Here is a 17,502-nt window from a genome sequence, read left to right as displayed (position 1 = left end):
AACAGGTAATCTTATTGATGCAAAATTCAAAATCCGAGAGTGGGTGTTTTTTACTTATCACCAGTCACGAGAGGAGGGATCATTAGGGTAAAAATTATTGGACATTCCCGTCAAAGATAAGGCCTGACTTGGAAATTCCGCGTGGCGCTCTTGTCAAGCGTCAAGCGGACGCTTCGATTGTCCAAGGGTGTGGTAAGAAAAAATGTGTGGAAGGTACAAAGATTTAAATTAGAGAAAGCAGCGTCTGCTAGCCAAATGTCAACTAGCCTTGCACATGGCATACTGTCTTGCGCGACAAGGCGAGCAATTATAGCATAAGCTTGTAGACCCTTTTCTACAGCCACCAGGTTAGAGACCTATGCTCTGACTTGACGAACCGTCTTGGAGCAATGCATAGATTGTAATCAGTTAAAGCACTAAAACGAGTCAGAATATTATTTAAATACGGATAGATTAAACTATAGATAAAACTAACTCATCCCGTTTGCGACAGAACATTCTCAATAAAAGGAAAAAAACGCGTGGCACCGATTTTTTATATTGCAACAAACTAATACGATAAACATGGATTCCCTTAGCTAACACTAAGCTCAAAATCCAATCGTCGTCGGGTTTGACTTGAATCCGCATCCGTAATGCAATGTTGAGTCGAACCATTCAATAAAAGAACAAAGCAAATTAAAACTTGCATATCTTCATTTAATTCTGTTACTTTATGGCCTCGATACTACTCATGTGATATTAGTACTATGGATTATTCTACATATGTATGAGCAAAAATTTCTTATAGTTATACAGTTATGTTTATATCTAAAGAGTACTGTCTGAAATCATATTACTGTATAATGATTACAGTGAGGTTTTTACAAAGATTTTTTTTGTTACTGATCTCTTTTATCCGCTGTTCGTCATTCCAGAATTGAATCTAATGACAATGTACTTACTTCTTGTTTATGATATGAAGAATCATTCTCTTTATCGGCCTATGTATACTGAAACTATTGAAATGGTCGGATAAGACGAATGGTTTTAATTGGCAGAACCAATAGTTGAACGAAATACTTTTAATATGTTTTGTATAAATTTTATATATATATAAACCAGTTGGTAATATCTATGTACTTTATTAGTGTTCAATTTTTTTGGATTTAACAGTACTTGAATTTTTTTTGTACCCCTCTAAATTTTTTGGAGTTAAAGCATATTTGGGGTTGGAAGTGTGATAAATTATTTATGAAAGATGTGAATATAATAATCAAACTTTGAGGTACATGGTATTAAGTACAACATTTTTAATGAGACCTGTGATAATTAGAATTATAGAAGAGGATATCAAATGAGAGAATGAAAAATGCGTTTTTCGGAAGCAAATCGCAACACACTCTTATTTATTATATTAAATATAATAATATAAATATTAAACTGAAACCTCTCAGAAAAGGTTACTCGCGTTTAAGTTTACGCGATACCTTTCGTTTATATTTACTCCCGCGCCCCCACGTAATTCTCAAGCAGCTGCACCGAGTAATGAAGGAGGGAGAATGCAATTGTATAGTGACGCGCATCAGCCAATCACAATAATCGCAAGAGGGGAACCGCGCAGTGGTGGGATCCCCTCCTGAGTCAACATAATCGAGATGTTTACGTTTCTGACGAGTCAACTTAAACGAGGTTTCAGTGTATATGAAAACAATTTGCTGTTTTTATGCCACGCATTTGGTCTACATTTGATAGTCAATAATTTCCGCAATGCGAAGAAATTTCGCAAATCGTTCCAAACACATTTTGCGAAGGTTTTTTTTTTTACAATAGCGTGTGACTTCTCAATAAATTATGTCGCGAATAACGAAAAATTCAATGCGGCCTTGGAGTGTGAGTACCGAAATACAAGTACACAAGTAAGTACCGAAAATAAACTGTAATAGTGAATGAAAGTTGCCTGGTAGAGTAGCTAAACTAATTGCATTAACATTTGCAACTTATTAATTACTACTATAGGTATAATCACTAGTGATATGTAGATGCCTTCGATGAATAAACTGCCATTTGTCTCTTTGCAGTTAGGCGAGAAAAAAAGTAAGATTGTGGGAGTGATCGGGGAAGAGAGTAAGAGTGCAAACGGAATGAATCAGGGTATAAATATTATTACCGGTTTTCCAAGTGAAATTAAAAGAGATAAATTTTTAGGAGAGACGAATATCGGGCCATATCAATCACAGATTAAAAAGACAGGCGACATCGAATTTTGGTAAATATCAATCACTTTCTATGTTAATACACTTCTCATTTTATTCGCGATGATATCAAGTGCGGTATAAAGCGTTCGATACCGTAAATATTTTTACTGTCACTCTTTTCATTACTTACTGTTAGCTTTCTACTATAATACTACTCACTGGCACCTTTCTTCACTATTATTGACGGGTTCGGCTTTATACATATCAATCTTCTTCTATATTATGACTTTTTCTAACAATGAGAAACTCTATGGCTGCTATCGCCTCTCAGCAATTTCGTTAATCGCATTATGAATTGCTATTGTCAGTTGCTTCTCGGTGTTCAAGTGCGGTTACAGATTTTCAGTTCGTTTTTGTGCTTAATATAGGATACAGCTTTATTGGGCTTTCGATGATTGGGGAACATCACGCTATATTGATCTTACATAATTCACGGAATGCCTACATAACTTGATCTGTTTTATTGTATACTATTATGTACAACGCAAATTCTTTTCCTGTTACCTATTTGCAATATCACTATTCCACTCACGCCTAATTAGTTCAATTGTATCGTGCATTATGGTTCACAAAATGAATTTCTATATTTTACGCTCAGTCTAATGAAAGCTATTTAGAAATATGATAAACCTACTACAAATTTCATTTTGTGAATGAAAGGTTTATCCAGGATTGTTATTGGCTTTTATAGGACTAAGATCCAAACAAACGTTGGACTTACAAAAAAGAAGGTTTTATTAGGTAGTACTAATAAGACAATTTTGACCTATATTAATTACAAGGTTTATTACACAATTAATGGTGAATACTATGAAGATAAAATATAGCTAGAATAGTAATTCTTGATCCCTTCGCGATCGGTAATAAAGCGAACTTCTCTAGATTTCTTTTAATTCCTATTGTTGAATGCAGATTTTTATGTAATAGAAAAATGCCGTATTCAAGATTATCGTTAGCAAAGTCAAATATTGCCAGAATGAATCTTGCACTACTCGACACCTTTTCACAGAATTTTACTCTGCAAAAAAGAAAATACTGCTGTTCTCAAAAGATTTGCCGCAGTTTTTCAATTACATTCACAATTGTTTAATAATACGTCTATCGCAATATATGTATACGTATTTTATCCAAAAAATTATGCGTGTGGTCATTTTTGAATACAATGGAGCGCTCCAAAATTACATGTCGCGGAATAATAAAAACTTTAAATATATTGCATTCATTCTATGGTTTGTTTTATATTGAACCATATTTTAATTTTTGTAAGTCAGCTGGATAAACGGGTATCTACAACTTCTCGTCTTTGTAGTAGAATTACTAAAACTATATTTAAATTTGCATTTTCTGACACGTAGGTAAAATAATTTTACGAGATCGATGGTATTTATATTGTAGAAGAATCGCAAATACGAAAAATAGGAGAAACGTTAAAGGAATATCGAGAAGGTGATTTCTTGCCCTAATAAGATTGCTCAATATGCAATGTCGACTTACTCAATATTATGTTTTCTTTCATAGCATACATTTTCTTATTAGCGTTCCGTTCCAACCACTAATTCAGATTACCGTAACTGTATCCGTCCGACATTTAAGACAGTATATACTTATAAATATTGTATTATATCAATTGCTTTAACAATTTGACATCAACTAATTGGCATAGTGAGCAATATAGTGATTATCGTGCTAAGATATTTTTGGTATCGACGTGGTTATTACATCGACGTCTCATAGTTGCGGTAATTATTTTTGATTAAAGTTACAATTGTCTCTATAATTATTATTAATTTTAACGAAAATGAGAATTTCGTCCCGACCTGACGTGTGTTTTTAAATACAATTAAATATAACAATTTTAAGCATTTTCAAAAGAACCGAATTACTAAAAAGAAAAAATGACGATAATTTCGGAAATTTCCGACAAATTGTCGGGGCGGGATATAAATTATAACTTTCAGTGTAATACCATTCAATGTAACAATAAACCCTAATCTATTACCTTTTTTAATTTTCAGAACAAGATGTAAACTTCAAGTGGATTGCGAAAGGATAATCAATTACAACAGTTATCGACCAACAATGTGATGTCGACCTTACACCGATTTTAATAATAATAATATTACACAGTAATAATTATAAAAATTGTAAGGATAAAGCAACATTCTTATACAATAACACTGGCCAAATCCGCAATTCATTGTTTGTGTTTTATGTTGTAACAAATGAAATTAATTATTTATATCATTTTTATTTATTCATGTTTCTCTTTTCTTTTCAAATGTTAACTACAACACTTTAAAGGATTGTCAACGAATACAATAAGTGTTGTCTAATCTTTAGAGAAAACAACAATACCAAGTAAATTTATATTTTAATTTGTACTATTTTAATCCATGCAACACACTCATTGGCATTTACTACATTCATTTTAAACTGAAGATTCTATAAATCGTATTCTTTTTTTTTCCATGAATATAATTATTCGTGGTAATTGTTATATTTCATATTCGCCAACGCATATTAATCTTCTGCCTTAAAATCTTGAATATCAATCTTCACTAGTAGTCTGTTATTTAAAGTTACTAAAATAAAAACGGATCCAAAGTTATTGTGTTATACACAAAAATTAATTTATTTCCAAAGTATAATTATGGCTATTAATTATTATTGCGAGTACTATCAAACTATTATTAAAATATATTGATCACAATTTGAACTATTGTACATCAAAACCTATTTGTCTGTCTTACAGATGACTTAAGGGGTTAGACTACTGTGAAATGTTCAAAATTTCGAAATTTTTTATCGTTAAAAAATAATTTTAAGTGTTTAGAATAATATTCAAAAGATTCCATGTAGATATGTGAAGTATTTTTGGAGTCATAGCGTTTTTAACAAAGGAAGAATTTGACGCGCAGGTAAACGTCCAGAGCTCAAAATTTTAAATGCGTTTTTCTCGAAACTATGTTTTTCAAAACGGTGCACACGATATTTCGGGCTGCGATTGATGAATCGACTTGAAATTTGGTACACATGTTCAGAGGAATACAAATTTAGGCGTGACGGACGATTTTATCAATACGTTTTTTTGCAATATTTATTAATAATAATAACACGCATTACAGCTCCGAAAATTGCAACAGATATTCAAGAATTTTTTCTCGTAGATGAAAAAACAGCTCGGTCATGCCATAGTTAATACCATGTAGTTAATGAGGATATTTTTAATTTTTGATTCAGACCAACCATATTTGCGAAATCGTGTACACCGACCGATCGCACCCGGAAAATATCAGGCGACGCGAAGAAGAATAACGTGTGGAAATTTCAATATTTGGTTATGAAACTTTTTACACACACTCCTTAAGTTATACATAACAAAATATTAAAAAATTAAAAATATTGCATTCGTAGTTTTTGCGAAATAAATTTCCAAAAATTAGCCTGTCTGGGAGCCGGTCACAGTAGCCTAACCCCTTAAGAAAAACTATTGAAAAAAATATAGTAAAAAAAAGGGTACTAGCAACCGATTATGCAATTTCATCTAATTGTACTTATTACATTAAAACAAACGAATGAACTCAGTATTCGATAATGTACCTTTTATCAACATTACCATCTGAGGCGAAATAAGATTACTTACAAATTCAAGTTGATCAATAATTGGGTCTATGTGAAGCATGAAATATAATATGAAATACTATAAAATTGATATATCACGATTACATCCCATTGTTGAATTATTCCGTAAATAATATCCATTTTTGTGTGGTCAGTATGATAACCAGAATTTCCGAACACATATCGAATGAAGCAAATGCTACATGATAACAATCAATGGATGCAATATTGAGTTTTTTATTTTTTCCTCAAGTTGGTATCAACTGTTGTCAATACTATTATAACAATTATTGTAAAATTATCGAGGTTGTTACTTTCGCATAAATTATATATTTTTTTGGGTATCATCAGTATATTTTTGTTATTTTTCACTGAAAGTGAAATTCTATCAATTTCTTATTTATAAGATTGTTGTTCTCGTCAATCTAATCAGAATGCTACATATAAACGACGGATAGTTCCACCTGATATAAATATTTCGACGCGTATCAAAGGCACTTAAATATGCAAGCTGCGATTTTGTTCTTGTTAAGAAACGAATTAATAAATTAAAAAATAATCAGTGACTTAAGATGAGACATTTCGACTTTCCATATCAGTTTTCGATCTTTATTTGCGGGAAGTAATATAGAATATGATAAACATTTTAGATAAGTTAAATTGGCAATCAAATATATACATCGTGGTCCAATCCAAACTAGAGTGTTACAATTTTTTATGCATAGAATTGTGAATCAACTTCGATGTCGTATAATAAATCGCCATAATGATGAACAATAAGATATTGTTATCCTATTATAAGAATCGATTCTTCGCATAATTCGCTGTATTGGACCCAACTCAATCATGCGATGCATTTTACATTTGTATTTTCACTAATTATATCTCGCATATGACTGATCTAAATCATATTTGATTATAACACTTATATTTATTCTGGTCGAGACTCTAACGAATAGAAATTACAAGAGTATTTACAAAAAAAAACTGCAGGTCATACTTCGAAAAACTACACTCGAAAAGATTATCTCGATATTTTGTATTCCTCTTTCGTCAATGAAAAATGGATATATTTTATCTATTTATTATATGTATATGATAAAATGGATATTTCATTTACTCCATAATTTGCTGAAATAAAATTCATCTTGAATGTGTAATATATCCGCAATTGCTAAAGACGCCTACCTGATTGTCAATCATTGAAGAAATTATACTCTTCGCTCAAATTATTACTATTACGAAGAAATTGAAAAAAATATAACTGAGTTCGATGGATTTATTAGATATATCTGAATGTTGCAGTTCAAAAAACATTTTACGCGTAAAGGAAATTTTTAACAATTTTACTCATGATTTTATTGTCTCTACCTTACAGTTAACTAATAACAACGCATCAGACTTCCGTTATTGAATAGCTAATATTGAGATAACATATATTTGGTACTTCTTGATGAATCAAAATAAAATATGAATATTATTTAGTATTGGTTTTCCAATGAAAATTAATGACTGACATTTATATTATTATAGCATTTGTAAATTAAATGATTTATTCGTATAAAAACATATTTTAATCTAGACAAAAAAATCCCAGTGCTATACAACTTTAATAATTAATATTATATCAACGATGTTAATTTTTGCGGCCTAAATTCTAGTATGCTTAATAATCAGCTCATTTATTATGTATAGATATGTTATTATTATTGCATTCTTAATTAAAAATTTTAGAATATTTACAATTCCTGATGTTAATAAGTATATCCAGAGCAGATAATGCATCATTATTTTTAACCCTATTTTGTCCAATTACTAATTCAATATATATACTTTTATATACATATAGCTCCCTATATTCCAAAAATAAACAGTTAAGTTAAACTGCAGTTATGGATTATGAATTATGAAAAAGATAGATGAAGATGAGCCTTTCTCTAACAAATCATTTTATTACTTTGTTCACCCTGAATAGCAGTAATCACTTTTGGGGTTATGTATGTATAATTGTAATGTGTATAATTTTGTATTATTATGCTATGAATAATATATGTTTTGTTAACAGTTTCAATGAATTGTTGAAAGTATACCTCCAAAATATGGACTGTGAACAATTCTATCTCTATGATAAGTTGATGATAAGAAAATTTTACTCTGTATTATGCTGTAGAAATTTATGTATTAAAATATTTTATAATTCATATTTGGTAATGTATACCCTTTTTAAGTTAACTTGGACTAAATAATAAGATCAGTTAATACCTTCGACGCAGGATACGAAGTTCATTATTCGTCTAATATGCAACTATGTATTGGTACAAGCCGCGGTTTCGCATTCCATGAAAAGATGAGACAGGTAAAGAGAAAAGAATTTGCCATAGCTTATAGAGTATTTCATAGGTAGGCGTAAGAAGTTTCTCAGTGGAGCAAAATGAGCTCCCAGTAAAATTAATGAGGGTATGTAAGTGAAGAAAGACTATATGAAGTATATACATTCAGTATAAATTTAATATATGACAAACATTTTATACTGATCGTATTTGATTAATATGTATATTCTTTTTGCCTAGGTGGAAAAAACATGATATATTTTTGGCATCACTCTGATGACATTTATCGCGTTCACGTTAGGGACGTGTTGCCGAGAGACCCGGAATAGTCCTTGAGGTCGTGTTTTCGAAGTGTCGTGATTAAATCGCGTTATATTGTTGAATCGACTCATGTATTAAGAATTCGGATTGGGACTTAACCCGTTTACGCCCAAACTAGCATGAAAGTTTTTCATTTTTCAACAGTTATACTTTTAAGGTAAAAGTTATTCAATCTTAATGAAACTACATGTCTTTATGTATTTTTGTCTGCTCTTTCTGAACCTGACCTCAGATTGACGATATTTGCCGCCATTTTTAAAATACGGCAGTTTAAATCTGAAAAAAGCAAAAAATTTCATTTTTTTTTTTCAAATAATCATGAATCTGAACCAGATTTCGTTATCGGAGGGCGATAAAACTCTGGATCGGGTGGAATATGACCTTAAACTAAAAGATAGGATTATTAATTTATTGAAATTCAAAATGGCGGTCATTGAAACAGCTGTTTTTATACATGAATTTAATGAAAAGCTTTGCAATTTTTTTTCTCGGTAAGTATTAACTTTACGAAAAAATTTTATGGATTAAAAAGTTCTTAAAATTAATTAAAGAATGATTTAAAATGATTTTTAGATTTTTGGAATTGTCGATTTTTCGAAAAATCAAAAAGTTATCCAAAATATTCTGAAAAAATTCACACGTATTCTTTGACTAATTCTAATTACTTTTTGGTCTATTTGTTCTGTTCGAAATGATCTCTGTCGAATCAGCCACCTTTATACATATATGAATGTAATACAAATCTTTGCGCTTTTTTTTACTCTATGAAAAACATCTTTACAAAAAAACTTTATAGAAAAAAAAGTAATTAGAATTAGTCAAAGAATACGTGTGAATTTTTTCAGAATTTTTTGGATAACTTTTTGATTTTTCGAAATATCGACAATTCCAAAAACCCAAAAATCATTTTAAATATTCTGAAAAAATTCAAGCGTATTCTTCAATTAATTTTAAGAACTTTTTAATCCATAACATTTTTTCGTAAAGTTAATACTTACCGAGAAAAAAAATTGCAAAGCTTTTCATTAAATTCATGTATAAAAACAGCTGTTTCAATGACCGCCATTTTGAATTTCAATAAATTAATAATCCTATCTTTTAGTATAAGGTCGTATTCCACCCGATCCAGAGTTTTATCGCCCTCCGATAACGGAATCTGGTTCAGATTCATGATTATTTGAAAAAAAAAATGAAATTTTTTGCTTTTTTCAGATTTAAACTGCCGTATTTTAAAAATGGCGGCAAATATCGTCAATCTGAGGTCAGATTCAGAAAGAGCAGACAAAAATACATAAAGACATGTAGTTTCATCAAGATTGAATAACTTTTACCTTAAAAGTATAACTGTTGAAAAATGAAAAACTTTCATGCCAGTTTGGGCGTAAACGGGGTAAGGAACCCGTTTTTCCCCACTGTCTCTTATATCCAATAGAAAAATTTATTGCGACAATTACAAAAATTGAATATCGTGTAACGTAATTAGCATTGCATAGAGTATTAGGAAATTTTTCTAAAAAAAAATCGAATAGATAATTTATATCAATCGCAATGTTCTGCATATTACCAATTTAAATTGATTTTAAATTCTTTTGTAATTATTAATGCACTAGAAATCTAATATTTTCTATTCACTAATGTTGTGGTTATACACAAATGCATCTTGAGAAAACTGACCCCTCAAATAACCAGTCATCTTCGTTGACGGTGTATGACTATGCCAAAGAGAATCTTTGGATAACTATTTTAGTCTGCTCAATTTCAACATACATATGTTTAATTGCTAAATATTGAAATTATTTTATAACATTCTGAATTTTAATACAAATATAAGATGTAATCTGCATATAAATATTACAATAATATATAAACTGGCTCAAATCACACTTTGACAATTTTCTTTAAATAGTATGTTAATCAAAATATATTTCGTTTAACAAGCTTTTTCTCGTAAAAAAGTATTTTTACTACAGAAAACTATTCACAGACAAGACAAAGTCAACTTTAAGCCATCTATAAGACTTCGTGAATAAGTCTAGGACGTTCTAAAGTCAAGCTGTTATGTCGTCTGCAAGATGTTGAAAATGTGTCTTGCAGTCTGGCTTTCATTATACTTAGCTTAAATGATACTAAGTAGAATTAACCAATCAAATTCGTGTATTTATTTTCAAACCATAAACATGATAGGTTTAACCTGGTTAAATCTTCTACAATGATTTCAGGATCAACTAAATAGAAAAAGAATCAATCAATTCTCTAAAGCAAGTGAAATTTAGAACGAATGGAAAATGTCAACAGTTATTTAAAATAAGTCTACTTTACTATGACTGCAAAATTCTATCAGTCATCTATAATAGAATCGACTTCAGGACGATTAAAAAAAAATTCAAATCATTGTTAGGACCACGTATAAAGAAACATTGATATTCATCATTTTTCACAAGATATTTTCGTACGATTAAAAGACGCCAATAAAAAGATCCTGTAGTCGTCTTTCTAAAAACTAGTGCTATCTGGGTTAAGACCCAGAATAGAACTAAAATTATTGAAAAGGGCTTTATAAATATCCACATGCGGAAGTTCTCTATAACGAGATAACAAAAATGTGTTCGCATTAGCGATTACATAGGTTTATCTAGAATTCTCTAATACTTGATTTATCGCTTAGTTTCTAACGGTAAAGTTCTTAAATAACTTTTATCTAAATCTATTATAAGTCTTATATGGTATCGAATATTATAAGAATGTGTAATTATAAATTTATTTTGTATTGATATGCTGAAAGCAATTTGAAGTATGACTTATCTCTGGATTTGAATAACTTCAAAAATATAGCAAATCATAACTTCAAGCTAAGTGAACGTATTATATGCACTGACAGTTACATAGTTTATCAATGGGTCTCGAATTATTAGATTTTATGCATAAATTGTTTAAGATATTCAAAATAACAAGCTTTAATGAAAAAAAAAAAACATAATTTTCAAGTTAACTTATAATACTTCTTGATAATTAGCTTTATAGTCTATCAATGAGGCAGTAGTGCAGTAGATCCTCGATTAACCGTAATGTGGCAGACCCGGGATGCCACGGATAAACGACAATCCCGATAAATCAAATTGCGGTACGTTACCGCAAAACTTGAGCCACTGGGCCGATTAGAAAATTTTTTTCACTGATGGATAATTCTGATCTTTAGGAGTAACATAGACAATGCGTCATTATGATATGTCGAAAAGTGATTAAGGAAAGAGTGAAAATGTAAAGCAACCCGTGTAGAAATTTTTAAGGGAACGCCCTAATATGAAGAAGGCCACATTAGGGATCAAATAGGGCATAGTCAAGTACGTTTTCTTAATGCGGCCTTCATAAGATACTGGTTTAATTTACTGACGAGAATATTTGGCCAGGCCCTGACCCAAATTCCAATGGGGCATATTATCGGGCACAAACAAAAAACTTAAAATGGCAGATTTAAATTCTGCTCATAACAAAACAGATAGATAGATACCTGTCTGTCTATGATAAACTTTTTTATTTAGTTTTAATTATAAAACTATGCCGTTATACCTTTTGTATCCTTAGATGTATTTTAACGAATATTAAGAATACTATAAATTTTAAAGAAGTTTGGAATATAAGTTCTAATATTGTATTGATAAGAAAACCTCATAAGGAACACGTCTATTCACCCTAGTATAACCATCGGGTGTCTGGACCATAGCGTGATGAGAATGTGGGAAAGCTGATCGTGTCCCGCTCGTAGCCCTGACTAATTTTCTACACGGGAAGTCGATATAACACGGACGAAGTCATGGATAGAAGCTAGTCTATTTATACAAAATTATTGATATGTTGCATACTTAGGCTCACTTTTACCATTTAAATTTAGGCTAAGGTTTAATTAAGTTCTATAATTCAACGTTTATGATTATAGTTAGCTTAAACGACATTGACCACTCCAAAATGAGTTCAGATAAGCTCGGGGTAAGCAATATCGACTTATACTGGGACGAGTTCGGTTAATTAAGGTCTACAATATTATATTATTGTATACCAGTTAGATATTTAAAACACTATAGGGTGTCCCTTATTGTCTTACTAACAACGCACAACTGTATTCAGGGGGCATCGCTGATAACGAAAATGATCTTTCTTTTGTTGAGAAGTGCTTATAGTTTTGAGGCCTTCGCAGTCAGCATTCATATAGTCCATATAGTAATAAATAATTTCCGGCTTGGAGCTGCATTTGGAAGCTTTAACTTACCAGTATTTCGCAAATGTTGAAGTTTGCTTCATTTGCTTCAGGGCTTGAAAGGTACTCCGATACTAATGCTGATCGGAAAAGTTTGTCCCTTATACGGAATATTGTGGCATTCGTGCGTGACATGGTTGGCCAGTCAGATATTGTATTAGTTTCGGTTCGGCAACCGAAATGAAAAAAACTAAGAGAAAAGTTCGTCAGATGGGATGAACTTGGTATCCTTTATTTCTGTTGAGATTATTTGGGTGTTTGTGAATTTCCATTGCTTCGCGATGTGTTCTAGGAAAATGAATGTTGAAATTAGCAGGGATCGTTTTACGGTTGAACAGAATTTCAAGTCCTGTTTCGAGATTGTATTCTATTAAGCTGAGATGTTGAAACATTTGAGCCTTACACACCGTTCGTGTTCCTTAGTACGTGTGCTATCTCTTCTTCCTGTTGTATATTTTGCTGCATACACCGTCGTCGGAAAGTTTTCGGACAATGTTATAAGTTGGGGAAAATTGAAGTAAAACGCAGAACCGTTTGAGGTATGTTTTCGGTTGTACAGTACGCAGAGGAGTGGGGTATACTTTGTAATATAGACAAATGTTAAATACAATTTAGTTGAACGCTGCCCGAGAAAAACTCGAGCAAAAGGGTTTGAGTGTAGTTATAGGCCTTGTACGGAAACTTGCCGGCGGCAGTGTACGTACACGGTATTTTGCAAACTTCTGCTTAGCTGAGCTTCCCCATTTTGTTTTTGGGAGATATCAGAATTTGTGCAATGTGGGGAGTAGATTTAGGAATTCGATTGATGTTGTGTTTACTCAACAGTTTGCCAATTCGGCCAGTTACACCTCGTATATAGGGAAGGAAAGAACTGTTTCGTTTGTTCAATCCGTTCTGTGGGTTTGGGGGATGATCGTAGGTTTATGAGTCTGCTACAGTACGTTTTATTTCGTTCGGTTTATATCCGTTTAGCTGTAATGTATGTTGGAGGTGGGTCAGTTCTTCGTCTAGGTATGTTGGCTCTGAGATTGAGACAGCTTTGTGAAGAAGGAAGCTGATGACCAATTCTTTTTGTGATGTGTGGTGATGCGAGAAGGCATTGGGTTTCCAATAAAGTTTTCCAACGTTCTATTCAGTCGTCTTGTTATCGATACATCTAGAAAGTGTCGTTTTTCATGGTATTCATGTTCCATGGTAAACTGTATATATTAGGGTGCTGGATTTTTAAATAGTCCAGCAGTTATACGGGCTTGTTCATTTCATGTCGTTTAATGATGAACATGTTATCATTTTATCGGAACCATACTTCAGGTTTTAATCTTCGATAATCTTATTCTCGAAGTTACATGTAGAAATTTACCATTACTGGTCAGAGGGACGAACCCACGGCCATCCCTGACATTTGTTCTAAATGTTCTATTTTTATAAAATAATTGAACACTGTCAACATTTATTCTTTTCACTTGAAATCTATCAATATACATGTATAATGAAAGAAAATGTAATGTGTTCGTGCGCGTAGCTTCGTCTCTACAACCAACCCCTGGAGCCCCATGAGGGTTATATGGTGTGGTAGCACACCATCCCGAATCGAACAAGTTTATGTTTTGGAACGGATATCCTTTCAGGATATTTCAGGTTATTGAGAAAATCCTGTTTTTTCATACAGCATCTTTCCCGTTGTAAAACTAAACGTACTTCTCGCTTCTCATTTGATTCATTTCGTCGCTGTTTAGAAAATTCCAGAAAATTCGATAGAATTCCATAGAATGAAAGAAAGTTTTAGAAAGTTCCAAAAAAAATTCCATTCCTTCCAAAAAATTGGAAGGAATTTCATATAATGTTCCAGAACATTCTAGGAAGTTCTAAAAAATTCTAAAGAATTCTGTTTAATTTTTCCTGAGAGAAGCGAGGGCAATTCGCTATAATTTATATTTTTTTAGGGATGTAATGTTAATTTTCATATTACTTACATCGAAACAGCGAATTTCAATGCCTGTTTCGCAAGTCGAAACGAGCCAGTTTGAGGCAGATGCGATTTAGAGGGCACGTTTTCTTTCTGCTCGCTAAATTAGTTGCTGATTTCATTTCATCCCTGTCAGAATCGCATTTGTTTATTGTAAAACTTTCATTTCATTTCATTTAAATGCAGATAATACGAATAATATAGTGTGTGACACGGGATAAAATACGATTTAAGACTAGGGTGAAGTTGTCACTCAAATCTTACCATCACCCAAAGTCTTGTTCAATCCCTTGTCACATAATATACTATTATATTTATTTCACCTTTTTTTGGACAATATAAATCAACAACAGTTCTGTAACAAGTAACCTCTTGTTCACGTCATTTTATGTTTTAAAACTAGATTAATGTGTTTTTGTCACAAGATGACATATGCTGCCATTTTTAGTGGTCCCGCAATTCTGCTTTTAACTAAGAACATATGAGTAGACAGTTGAAAAAAATTACGTGAATTTCGAAAATTTTTATCCTCATAATTATTATATTAATTCGATTGGGTTTTTTATTCAATTGTAAATGTATTCAAGTACATTTAGAAATTAATTTATAAAAATGTATTTACATGAAGCATTATTATTCTAGTCGACATTAACCATGCCTCTTATTAATATTTCTTATAGTCGATTGATCTGTAACATAAAATTCGAATGGATTGTAGAAATATGATATATACCTATTCAAATGTTTTTTAACTAAACAAAAAGCGGGTGGTTTCTTTACAAAAAATTAAACTTATTTTCACACAACCATAATTTTTTAAAAATATTTTTAAAAAATCTATTTCAAATTTTTCGTATCAGGCACAAAAAATTGCAAAGAAACTTTGTTTCTGATTTACAATTGATTATTCGCAATAACAAAATGCGCAACGTCAGAACACAGCTATTTGTATCTCAAGTAACGTTATTTGCATGGAATTTGACAGCTTTCATTTTACTCCGAAGTCGTTCTAAAAAATCTGGTGGTCTGCTACACAATAAAAGTTCAAAATTCGTAGGGGATATGTGCTCTCAAACTTCCGCGAATGTGATAAATGCGAATATGAAATGATCAAATGTATGGTGATATAGGGGATGTGTTCCATGCAAAATTCAAAATAAAGAATACATTTAATACAAGAGAAGTATTTTCTTTTCAAGTAAAATCTAAACACATGTATGTACATCCACTTACTTATTGCGTATACATATATTTATAATTTTACAAAACAGCGCAATTGAACACACAAAACTCAATTCAAAATGGAAACTCGAAAGAATACTGCTGCTGGCGAATCCGTAGAACTCTACGCTCTTGGTAAATCATAGACGATGTCTTGATGACATTAGAATAAATTAAAAATGTAGTCCCGCGAATATGGAAATTTCTGGTCGCGAACAAAGAAAGTGGTCACAAATATGTCGCTCACGAATACTGAAATGGGGAATAGCGAGCTCGCGAATGAGGAGCTTTTATTTGATCGATTAGGCATCAATGGCTGGCTTCGGACCCGTCTATGCCACCGAAAAACAACGGCAGGGAAAGAAAACTCAAAGATCAAAGGTGCCTGTGTTTCTGCCGATGCCTTATTCTAATTGGCGAACTTTAAACGGCTCTAGTTTAAAAATTAAACTCTAATAAAAGAAAGGTCACTTTCATGATCAGTGATGCACCTCGAAGAGCGGTGTACCTCTCTAGTAAGGCAGTTTGGGGACAATTCCTCCATGCGTTGAATTATTTTTTTGGAATATCTCAAATATTATTACAGCTATTGTTTTAAAATTTAAAGCACTGTTATGTAATTTTGCTTTCTCATACAGGAAGCTATGCGACTGTGGAAAATTTTTCTTTCGAGATTCTTATGTCACCATGTTCAGAATATGCCAAAACGTCGAAAAAACACATTTCGAGAAAATGTCCGGATGTGTGTGTGTGTGGGCGTGTGCGTGTGTGTGCGCGCCCGCGCGTGTGTGTGTAATGGCCTCCCAAAATTCAAACGTGTATAACTCGAGAACAGTTTTAGCTACAGCCCCCAACTTTTGCAGGCATGTGCAGCTCTATAATCTCGTCATTGAATATTTTCGTCATGATTCAAGCTGCGGCTGAGATGTTATGTCGCTTTCGAATTCCTAAAAAAAGGATTTTATCACTCTAGCGATCGCAAATTTTGTGATAACCGTCTAAATAGTTCTTGATAAAGAGATTTGTATCCAAGGTTGGTTGATATTGCATTTGAGCCGAATCCATCGACAAGTTTTTATTTTATGATATTTTGAATTTTTCGAAAAATCAATTTTATCGCTGTAACTAGCACTTACTTTAACGAATGAAACCGCAATTTTCTGCAAGTATGAAATATCATCTAGCCGTAATACATATGAAATTTCGCGAAGATCGGTCAAGCGGATCTAATTTTATAGCAATTCGAAATTTCGGGGTTCGGTAGTAAATGAAGATTCATCTACGAGGAAACCAAAGAATAAAAAAAATGAAAATGTTTCCTAATATAGGGACTTCGTACACTACCTACAATTCGGAGGAAACAAATTGCAAGTTTCAACTTGCGGCTTGTTTAGAATGTTAGAACCGACATTTTGGATTCATAATTTCTTAGTTTTCCATTTTTATCACATTCGTTCAGTGATCCAAAAAATTCTGAATTATTAGACCGCGATATGAAATCCGCCAGTTTCAATTTAAAAAAATGTTTCCCTAGATACGTATTCAGCGACCCGG

The 17,502-nt window shown here is 32.0% G+C and overlaps 1 protein-coding gene and 1 long non-coding RNA gene across 3 annotated transcripts in view; both read left to right on the top strand.

Moving 5' to 3' along the window:
- Window positions 1-17,502, top strand: part of LOC107265201 — a 280,971-nt gene that overhangs the window by 101,943 nt on the left and 161,526 nt on the right. The gene's annotated exons all lie outside the window — the stretch shown is intronic.
- LOC107265227 lies at window positions 914-8,059 on the top strand. 2 transcript variants are annotated; one of them, XR_003059050.1, is made up of 4 exons: window positions 914-1,898; window positions 2,061-2,133; window positions 2,188-2,248; window positions 4,253-8,059. It is a non-coding gene; the product is annotated as an uncharacterized LOC107265227 (long non-coding RNA). The 2 variants fall into 2 exon arrangements; XR_001537141.2 differs by having other exon boundaries at window positions 2,061-2,248.

The sequence above is a fragment of the Cephus cinctus genome, unplaced genomic scaffold (assembly GCF_000341935.2).
Source record: "Cephus cinctus unplaced genomic scaffold, Ccin1 Ccin1_scaffold0017, whole genome shotgun sequence".
Classification (NCBI taxonomy): Eukaryota; Metazoa; Arthropoda; class Insecta; order Hymenoptera; family Cephidae; genus Cephus; species Cephus cinctus.
The sequence above is the reverse complement of the archived record's forward strand: the minus strand, read 5'-3'. Positions and strand labels throughout refer to the sequence as shown.